Below are 10,452 nucleotides of genomic sequence, written 5' to 3'. Positions count from 1 at the left end.
GCAATTAATTTGGAAAATGCTTCTGCAATACCTGGCGTGCGGAGCAATTCCCAGTAGGCTATATATATATGGTTTGTTAACTTTTCCAATCCGTCAACTGCTTCAAAAATCAAAAAAGTGGCGCCCATAATTCTCCTTGTGACCAAGGGTGATTTGGCCCGACCTAGTAAAAAGGGGACACGTGGTGGATGTGAATTGACTAAGAGATGGCAGTTCAGCCTGACATGCCTAGTTCGCAACAGTTGAGCTCGGACATTCAACCACCTCGGCACAGGGTCACCTCGGGACAAGGTCGCCTCGGGACAATGTCACCTCGGCCCCAAGGCACTTCGGCATTCAATCTAGTTTGGAACTAAAAAGTATCAGCTCGGGGATATCGACCCGGACCACTACGTGATGATTCTGGAAACCCCTCTAACAGGCCCCGAACCTCATGGGATCACACCGCGTAACGGAAAGCCTTCTTTTCTCCCCACCCGGTTCGGGCAGAACTGATAAGCTTTATTAGTTGATAACGTTATCCCCCAATTAAAGCGGAAACGGATCCCATCGTGACAAAGATCCCGGAACCGATCCGCAAAACCCGCGAGGACTCAACTATATAAAGGCTCCGACCCCAATGACACAAGGTATGCGTGATTTTTCTGCTCTCTAGCTCTCTAAGCTCTCAAAGCTCTTCAGCTCGCATCAGATTACTAACTTAAGCATCGGAGCGACCTCATCGGGTTAGCCACCCCGGGTTCCCTGATCTTATCTTGCAGATTCACCTAGCTCGTCGTCCGACAGGAAGCCAGATCATCCTCCAGCAAGGAGCAGTCAAATCGCGCTACATCAATTGGCGTCGTCTGTGGGAATTACAATAAAAAAGCCTTCCTCACGATCAACAGCTTTCATCTGAAATCAATGGCATCTTCCAGTCACGCCGGACAGAGCAGTGAGATGAATGTCTCTGGGGGGCAACCTCAGCTTCCATCAGTGTGCATTGGTCAGTTCACCATACCGCTTACTGTGGCTGTTAGACAGTTTTGTATGCCCTTAGCTTCAATCAGAATGATATACTTTATGAGTTTATTGTAAATGAATAAAGATACATATTTGATTCATGTTCCCTTAGTATGTTTCTGTGTAATACCCTTAAACTGGACACTTAATGAGACTCGTGTTAGTTTAAAATGTTCACAGCCAGTGGGTTGGTCTGGGGAGACCAATCCTGACAAGGCTGACACTGTGGTGCCACCAAGTCGGTTGGGGTGGCCTGTCTCAGCTGCCAGGGTGAGACCCTAGGCACATACAGCGTAGGATTAATTGAATCTTTGAACTGGACCAGATTTCCAGTATTGCCCTGGACCTTGGAGATTGATGGGCAAAACTGGAAAGTTACACCCGACCCCTAGACTCGATTATGATACTGCACTAGGTGTCGGATTGGGCTATCTTTGATGTACCAATCAGTGAGATCCTTAGCGGGGGTCAAAACCTGGGTATGTTGGGACAGTCCGAGAATTCATCTGAGTGGGTGATCATAGTGACAGGATCAGCCCCTTTGTCGGACAAAGGTAATGATCGGGGATGCACTCTCACTGATGGAAACCAAGACTGTCGGCAGCCGATTTCAACCGTTGAAATTTGTTTTGCAAAATATATTTTATATGAGATATAAAAGTATATATATTATGGTTTCTAAAAGGTTTGCAAAAGGTTTTAATTCCTGGGATCCATATAAGTGGAGAGTGCAACACTGTTCCTTGCAGCCGAGGGAGAGGTCCTCTCTTGTCGGGCAGTGTATGATCATTATGGGCTGAGAAGTTAAGTGTAAGACCATTGAGGATAACACCTGATGGGCTAATCTTGCATCTGCCCACAGTCCCTGGGTGTTACAAGGTGGCTTGGCCCAGGGACCACTTAGTGTAAGTGTTGGGCCCATAGAGCCCATTTGATGGGTTTTCAGAGGGTACACTGTCTTCAACAGTGCATTCGGCCAGGCCTTGTAACAAAGGCTGGGCTGAACCCATGTGGCTGATGTGTAGATCAATGCTTGGGTCCCACGCCATACAAGGAAGCCCAACTGGGCAGCAGTTTGGAAGGCTTTTTGAGTACATAACCTTAAATGGGCCTTAAGCCCATTTCGAACTGGGCTGATTTGATCAGTCATTTAAAGGGGGCGAATTCTGAAGTGGGTCAGCTAAAAGGATTGGGCTTAGACCCTATCCACTCAGAGAGTCCAAGATCTAAATGAGATTTAGATCTGGAAACCTCCTAATTAGATTAGGAGATAGCTGATCTGATCTGCAGATAAGATAAAGATTATCCCTTATCACTAAGGGACTTCTAACCCAAATATGATTTGGATTAGCAACTCCTAATCTGATTAGGAGCTGATCCCTTTGAGATTATAAAAGGGGAAGGGGCGGCAGCCTTTTACATGATCAATAGCACTCTTCTTTTTGAAGAAAGAGAGATTGAGAGATTTCCTACATACTGCGAATTCTATCCTGCCGCCACCTTCCTGCCATTGCCATTCCTTCAGTTCGATCTCCAGTTCTTGGGAGCAATCAAGATTTGATCTTGATCTCAATCTTTTGAGAAAAGATTGGTTGGAGCTGTACTCACAAGCCGTCCAGTTGATTCTTGCGAAGGGTCAAGTTCTTTTAAAGAACGTTGTTGATTCTACTCCATCCTTCACTGCGCCATCTTCAGTGGGAGCAGATTTTGGATCCTTCCTTGGGCGTAAACACCTCCATTGGGAGATAGTTTTTCTCCGTATCAGGTATAATCCTCTCCACTCCTTTTGGTTCAGATCTGGTTCAGTTTATGGTTCAAGATTGATCCTTGAAAATATGATTTTCTAAATAAGGAATACGATTCCCAGTTGAAGGGAGAGATAAATTTTTGAAATTTGCCCCTTATTCCGCAATCTTTGGGCGTCCATAGGATGGATCTCTCATCCCTTTAGTGGTATTAGAGCCATGGTTCAAATCTTGAACCAGTTTGTTTCAGATCTGAACCTGCGCAAATGGGCAGAAGGTGTTCTACCCAATTTGCGCAGATATGGGTTTTGGGAAATTTGTTCCCAAAATTGATGGGCGAATAATCTGAAATTAATTTTATATAAATCTGATTATTATTGAGAATTGTTCTTTATGATTTTCTTGATTTATGGGCTATTCGTACAAGAGGAGATCAAAATCTTGGTTTGCGCAGGGAACCTGCAAGATTTGCAGTTTCTTGATTTATTTATTACATTTGGTCTGTAAATAATTTTTTTTATTTTCTAGACTCAATGTATAGGTATTCGATCTGATGTAATTATTAATAGAAATAGGATTTCTATTTATTTTAATTTTGGATCGAAGATGGCGGCGCAGAAAGGGAGATTTCGTAGAGAAGAAGATTTCGCAGATGGGAGAATCGCTATCTGCGATTTGCAGTTTGTGAAACTGCATTTTGTGATCTAACCTCTGTTTTGCAGGATGGATTGTGTGAACAGCCCTGATTTACTGATTGTTGTTTTTCTATTATCAGTAATTAATTTCAGATTATTTTCTTGAATTAAAGATTTAATTAAAGATCAAACCCTAGACCCATTCGAACCAAGATTGGTTCAAACTGTTTGGACCGAATCTAGGGTTTAATCAAGGCTGAAAGTCAGCCCTAATTTTCCCACTAATGGGCCTAAGGATTGATATTTAATTAAATGGTTAATTCGGCCCAACCTGTAAAGGCCCAGTTTTAAACAGTTAAAACTGCTAAGCTATATGGGTTGAACCATTTGGCCCACATACCTAGATAATATTAATGGTTAATATTATGGATTTAAAATGGGCTTCAAATGGGCTTTACAGATAATTAATTGATTGGATCAATTTATCCCTGCATGTGATGTATGGATGTGTGATGTGCTGCGTACATGGGCCATAAGTACTTGGCCCATGCTCAATCGACAGTGGCTCTTTCGCACATCATGGCAGAATGCACATCATTGCCATGGTGTCCCTTTTGGTCATTGGATGACCTCCCTCAATGGTGGGCCCCACACCTCATCATGAGGTCTCGTGCGGAACCCTAGCCGATTTAGGCCCACCAAAATCTGGCTTTATGAAAGTCAGTAGGAGCCACTTTGGTTTGACCTAAAGTTAGAACTAGGGCGTACTTATCTGTTCCCTCCAGACAATATGAGTGCATGTGATAGGGAGATTCATATGATGAACTCTCTAAAGGCCTTCCATCATTAGCACAAGGATGGGTCCTTCAGTAATGAGGAAACGCACCAGAAAATGGGCTATCCATTTGCTGTTGGGCTTGTCTAAGTGTTTCATAAGATGATAGGGGCGTCATAGACCGATGTGGGTGGGGCTTCACCAGAAAATGGGAACTCTCTCACGGTACCTTGGCATTCATGAATATGATGGGTAAACACTCACTGGACAGAAAGGTTTACCTGAAAACGGCTCTGAACCTTGTCTGGCAGAGGCCAAAGGGAAAACTCATATGATGAGTGGATATGATCCTTCACAAAAAGGTGGTGGGGTTATGCAGCTGAAACAGTTGGCCTCATGCACCCTATGTGATTTCCCACATTTCCAGAGACAACCCGTAGTCTCCGTCACTGAGAAATGAGGGAAATCTCAAAGATGAATAAATGGAAATGGATCGTAGATTAAAATCCATATCTATGAAATGAACATGAATCAAATTAGGTCGTGGACTGATGTTTGCTCTTTTATCAGAAAATGGCAAACGGATCATTTGCAAAGCTACTTGATGACAACAAGTTGAAGGGCCCAAACTATGTTGACTGGTATAGGAACCTTATGCTGGTCCTTGCTTCTGAAAAACTTGACAAAGTGGCAAAGAATCCTGCTCCAGAGCATCCGGGAGATAGGGCTTCTGAGGCCCGAAGGAGAGACTATCAAGAATGGGAGGAGAAAAACTCCCTTGCCCGGTGTTACATCATTGCCTCCTTGGACAATCCGATACAGAGGTAGTTCGATCAGATCGAACTTGCCAAAGACATATTGGCCAGTCTCAGGACAATGTATGAAGAGCAGAATCGTTCTACTCGACAAAAGGTCTTGAAACAGTTCATGACCACACAAATGTCCAAGGGTCAACAAGTTCACGACCATTGTCTTCGGATGATGGGATACATCAACGAACTGGAGGCTCTTGGATCCGGGCTGGACCTTGCAACCCAGATAGATGCTATCCTTAACTCTTTGCCTCCTTCCTTTAATCCGTTCATCATGAACTATAACATGAACAAGCTGAATGTCAGCTTACAAGAGCTCAGCAATATGTTGCAAAGAGCTGAAGAACTGATTAAAAAGGATGAGCCTGTAGCCATGCTTGTTGAAGCTGGCAAGACAGGCAAGAGAAAGAGGAAGGCAAATGGCGCATGTGCGTCGACTATACCGACCTGAATAGAACATGCCCAAAAGACTGTTTCCCGCTGCCTAAGATCGACCGCCTAGTAGACGCGACCTCAGGGCATGAGTTGCTGAGCTTCTTGGATGCCTATTCTGACTACAACCAGATTAGGATGGACCCAACTAATGAAGAAAAGACGGCTTTTATAACTGAGCTCGGGTTGTACTGCTATAAGGTTATGCCCTTTGGACTAAAAAAATGTCGGGGCAACTTTTCAAAGACTTGTAAACAAAATTTTTGATCCGTTAATCGACAATAAAGTTGAGTGGTATGTAGATGACATGGTCGTTAAGACCCAATTTTCAAATTTTTTATTAAACGATTCACAAAGTGTTTTCAAAATTTTACGAAAGTATAACATGAAATTAAATCCCAACAAGTGTGTCTTCGGGGTCACATCGGGTAAATTCTTGGGCTAAATAGTCAACCAACGTGGCATCGAAGCCAACCCGAAAAAAATAAAGGCCATCTTAGATATGAGACCAACCCGCAAGCTAAAAGAGGTTTAGAGGCTGAATGGCCGGATAGCCTCTCTGAGCCGTTTCATGTCTAAGTCGGCAGATCGCTGCCTACATTTCTTCAAGGCTATAAAAAAGAGTAAAGACTTCGAGTGGACTGCGGAGTGTCAGCTCGCCTTTGATGAGCTAAAAAGATACTTATCTAGTACCCTAGTTCTGACCCGACCCGAGGAAGGGGATATTTTAAAGTTGTACCTCTCCGCGAGTGACGAGGTGGTCAGCTCGGTACTGATTAAAGAGGTAGATCGGGTCCAACAACCCATCTACTATGTCAGCAAAGTTTTGCAGGATGCAGAAACGAGGTACCCAGAGATCGAGAAACTGGCGTACATGCTAGTTATAGCAGCTCACAAGCTTCGTCCATACTTCCAAGCCCACACCTTCGTCGTCCTCACCAACAAGCCTCTCAAACAGATCCTGCTCAAGCCCGAGGTGTCTGGTAGATTGACGAAATGGGCTATCGAACTCAATGAGTACGACATCCGGTATGAACCTCAGACGGCAATTAAAGCCCAATCTTTGGCCGATTTTGTGGTAGAATGTATGTTCAATACTGCAACTCCTGAGCTAAACGAGCCCGAGCACACGATGGAAGCTTCAACTAGTGCGACACTAATCCCGGTTAGAGTAGGTCTGACCTGGGACGAGGAGCCCTGAATCCTTCATGTTGACGGCTCGTCCAACCAACAAGGAAGCGGTGCAGGAATAATTTTGTAAGGTCCAAGCGGGGTGAAGCTGGAATACGCGCTCCGGTACGGATTTGCAGCATCGAACAACGAAGCAAAGTATGAAGCATTAGTCGTCGGGCTCACTCTAGCAAAGGAAGTGAAGGCTAAGCACCTTGTCATATGTAGCGACTCCCAACTCGTGGTCAACCAAGTCAACGGTGAATATGAAGCCCGCAACCCCACCATGTCAGCTTATTTGGCCAAAGTCAGGGAGATACTACGCGGCTTCATCTCCTACTTCATCAGGTAGATCCCGAGATCCGAGAACGCTGAGGCCGATGCCTTGTCCCGATTAGCTAGCACAAGCAGCAACACCATGCGAACCGTGTATATAGAGGACTTACCTCGGCCTAGCATTCTCGGGGGGGCAGGAGAGGTCGCTCCCGTAGCACAAGTAGAGCCGAGCTGGATTGATCCACTCGTGAGTTATCTACTTCACAGGACCCTCCCTGCAGAATGCAATGCAGCCCGAAGGGTAGAGCGCCAGTTAGCTAAGTACGTCATTATAGATGGACAGCTGTACAGGAGATCTTTCACGCTCCCCTACTTGCGCTGCTTGCGACCCTCAGAGGCCGAGCTCGTTCTCCGCGACACCCATGAAGGCTTGTGCGGCGAACATTTGAGGGGCAGAGCTCTCACCCAAAAGGCATTACGACAAGGTTACTATTGGCCCACGATGAAGGCAGACACACTCGAGCTCGTCAAGAAGTGCGACAAGTGTCAGAGGCACGCCAACATCCACCACCAACCTACTGCCGACCTCAAATACCTCACCAGCCCATGGCCCTTCGCACAGTGGGGAATCGACATACTTGGTCCATTCCCGCCAGCGACAGGACAGAGGAGGTTTCTGGTTGTAGTAGTAGACTATTTTATGAAGTGGGTAGAAGTGGAACCTCTAACAACGATCACAGCCCATAACATACAAAACTTCTTCTAGAGGAACATAGTGTGTCGCTTCGGGCTACCTCGGGTACTCATCTCCAACAACGGGAAGCAATTCGAGGATATCAAGTTTCAGAATTGGTGTGTTGAGATGGGAATTCAGCAAAATTTCACCTCGGTAGCACACCCCCAGGCAAACAGGAAAGCGGAAGTCACCAACAGAGCCATACTCCGTGGACTGAAAGCTCACTTAGCTCGAGCCAAAGGATTGTGGGTAGATGAACTGCCCAGTGTACTCTGGGCCTACTAGACCACCATCAAGACTGCCATGGGTGAGACTCCTTTTAACCTCACTTACGGCACGGAAGCGGTGATCCCAACAAAAATCGAGGTGCCTACGACGAGGAGACAAATGATGATGAGCTCCGTACCAACCTAGACCTGGTGAAAGAACTACGAGACCTGGCATACATCCGGACTGTAGCCTACCAACAGAGAGTAGCTCGGTACTATAACGCCCAGTTCAAAAAGCAACACTTCCGTGTCGGCGACCTGGTTCTTCGGAAGGTTATGGTACCTGAGCCCAGTGTTGGTAAGCTCGGACCGAATTGGGAAGGTCCATACCGAGTAAGATGGGTATTCGGGGAAGGTACGTACGAACTCGAGACCTTGGAAGGGAAGCAAGTACCTCGAGCGTAGAACGTCGGCAACCTAAGAAGATACTACTTGTGATCACCGAGCTGGAGAGAGGACTGCGAGTCACTTCCAGAAGCCTAAGGGCCATGATGTCGAGTTGGTATAAGACCTCGGTACTACGATAAGTCCCAGTCGCCTCTTCGGCATAGGCAAATCAGTTCTCACACCTAGGGCATAGATAGTTCGGGTATAAACCCTACGACGTCTAGCCCACCTCGGTGTACAATAATGATAAGTTACCCTTACTCGGAGTCTAGCTCGTTAGCTTGACAGTTCGGGGTAACCAACACTTAGAAGAAAGTTTTACTTCGGTTATCCCTACTCGTAGTCCAGCTCGTTAGCTTGATAGTTCGGGGTAACCTACACATTTTTACTCCTACTTGGTTTAGTTCGCCAGTTCAGGAGTTATTTACACTTAGAAAATTTTTGCACAAAGATAGTCAAAATGTTTGCATTTCATTGATATAAAATTTTGAGTACGAAAGGAAGAAAAAGGAGAAACATTCACTTTAAACCGAGCTCGGAGGCCCGGGGTGTACATCATAAGGGTCCAAGGAAAGAGGCAAGAATCATGCATTCGGACTACCAGGTAGGTCGGTCTCCATATGATCCTCCTCCGTGTCCTCTCGACCTGACGGGCCCGCATTGGAAATCTCATCGTCGCTTTCCTCTTCGGAGGAACCGGGTTCTTCGTTGCCCGCCTTCGCCATATCAGGAGTGAGGTCGGACATAGAAACAACTTCGAGGTCCAGGTCGGGAAACATCTGTCGCATCAAATATTTACATAGCTTGAAGTCAGATCGGTAAGAGCTCGATCCGTACTTGACTTGGAGATTGTGAAATTTTGGAGACTCCTTGAAGCTTTCAATGGCGCGCTCCCTCTCTTTAGCTTGCGCCTCTTGAATGGCGGTCTCGAAGATCTCGATGCGCTCTTTGATCATCGCTTCAAGGTTCTCGTTCTCCTCAGTCAGTGCAAGATCAGCTCCTATTGACTCCGAGCTCCCTTCTTAGCCCGAAGAACCTCACCCCGAGCTAAGTTCAGCTCACGTTAAAGTTTCCATGCATTCTCCTCGGCTTCTCGAACTTGCTTCAGGAGGACCTCGGACTGGTAGACCAACGAGTGAATGGTGGAGTTCACCTAGCAAAGGAAGCAGAGGTAAGTACACTTAAAAAGCAGACATGGAAATGAAGTGTAAAGTTAGAATACTCACCACCATGCAATAGTTGGCAGCCCGGCCTCCAAGCTGGCTTGTAGGCATGTCGGCCCACTCCGCGACCTTAGCAGGAAAAATGACGTCCTTACTCTTGAGGAGCCCGAGCCGAGGGGTCATTATGTTAGACAGTTTTGTATGCCCTTAGCTCTAATAAGTTTTGATGTACTTTTGATATTTAATGTAAATAAATAAAGTACATGTTTGATTCATGTTGTGTGGTATGCTTCTGTGTAAGACCCTAAAACTGGACACTTAATGAGACTTGTGTTAGTTTTAAATGTTCACAGCCGATGGGTAAGTCTAAGGAGATTTATCCTGCCAAAGCTGACACTGGTGTGCTACCAACTACTGGGGTGGCTTGTCTTAGCCGCCAGGGTGAGACCCAAGGCACACGCAGTGTAGGATTACTTGAACCCTTGAACCGGACCAGATTTCCAGTGTTGCCCTGGACCTTAGAGATTGATGGGCAAAACTGGAAAGTTACACCTGACCCCTAGACCCGATTATGGTACTGCATTAGGTGTCGGATTGGGTTGTCTTTGATATGCCAATCAGTGAGATCCTTAGCGGGGGTCAAAACCTAGGTATGTTGGGATAGTCTAAGAATTCATCTGAGTAGGTGATCATAGTGACGGGATCAGCCCCGTTGTCGGACAAAGGTAATGATCGGGGATGCACTCTCTCTGATGGAAACCAAACTGTCGGCAGTTGATTTCAATCGTTGGAATTTTTGTTTTGCAAAATTTATATATATGATATATGAAGGGATGAGAGATCCATCCTATGGACGCCCAAAGATTGCGGAATAAGGGGCGAATTTCAAAAATTTTATCTCTCCCTTCAACTGGGAATCGTATTCCCCATTTAGAAAATCATATTTTCAAGGATCAATCTTGAACCATAAACTGAACCAGATCTGAACCAAAAGGAGTGGGAGAGGATTCTACCTGATACGGAGAAATACTATCTCCCAATGGAGGTGTT

This window comes from Nelumbo nucifera, chromosome 1 (assembly GCF_055504915.1).
Source record: "Nelumbo nucifera cultivar China Antique chromosome 1, China Antique-T2T, whole genome shotgun sequence".
NCBI lineage: Eukaryota > Viridiplantae > Streptophyta > Magnoliopsida > Proteales > Nelumbonaceae > Nelumbo > Nelumbo nucifera.
Note: the sequence above shows the minus strand (reverse complement) of the source record.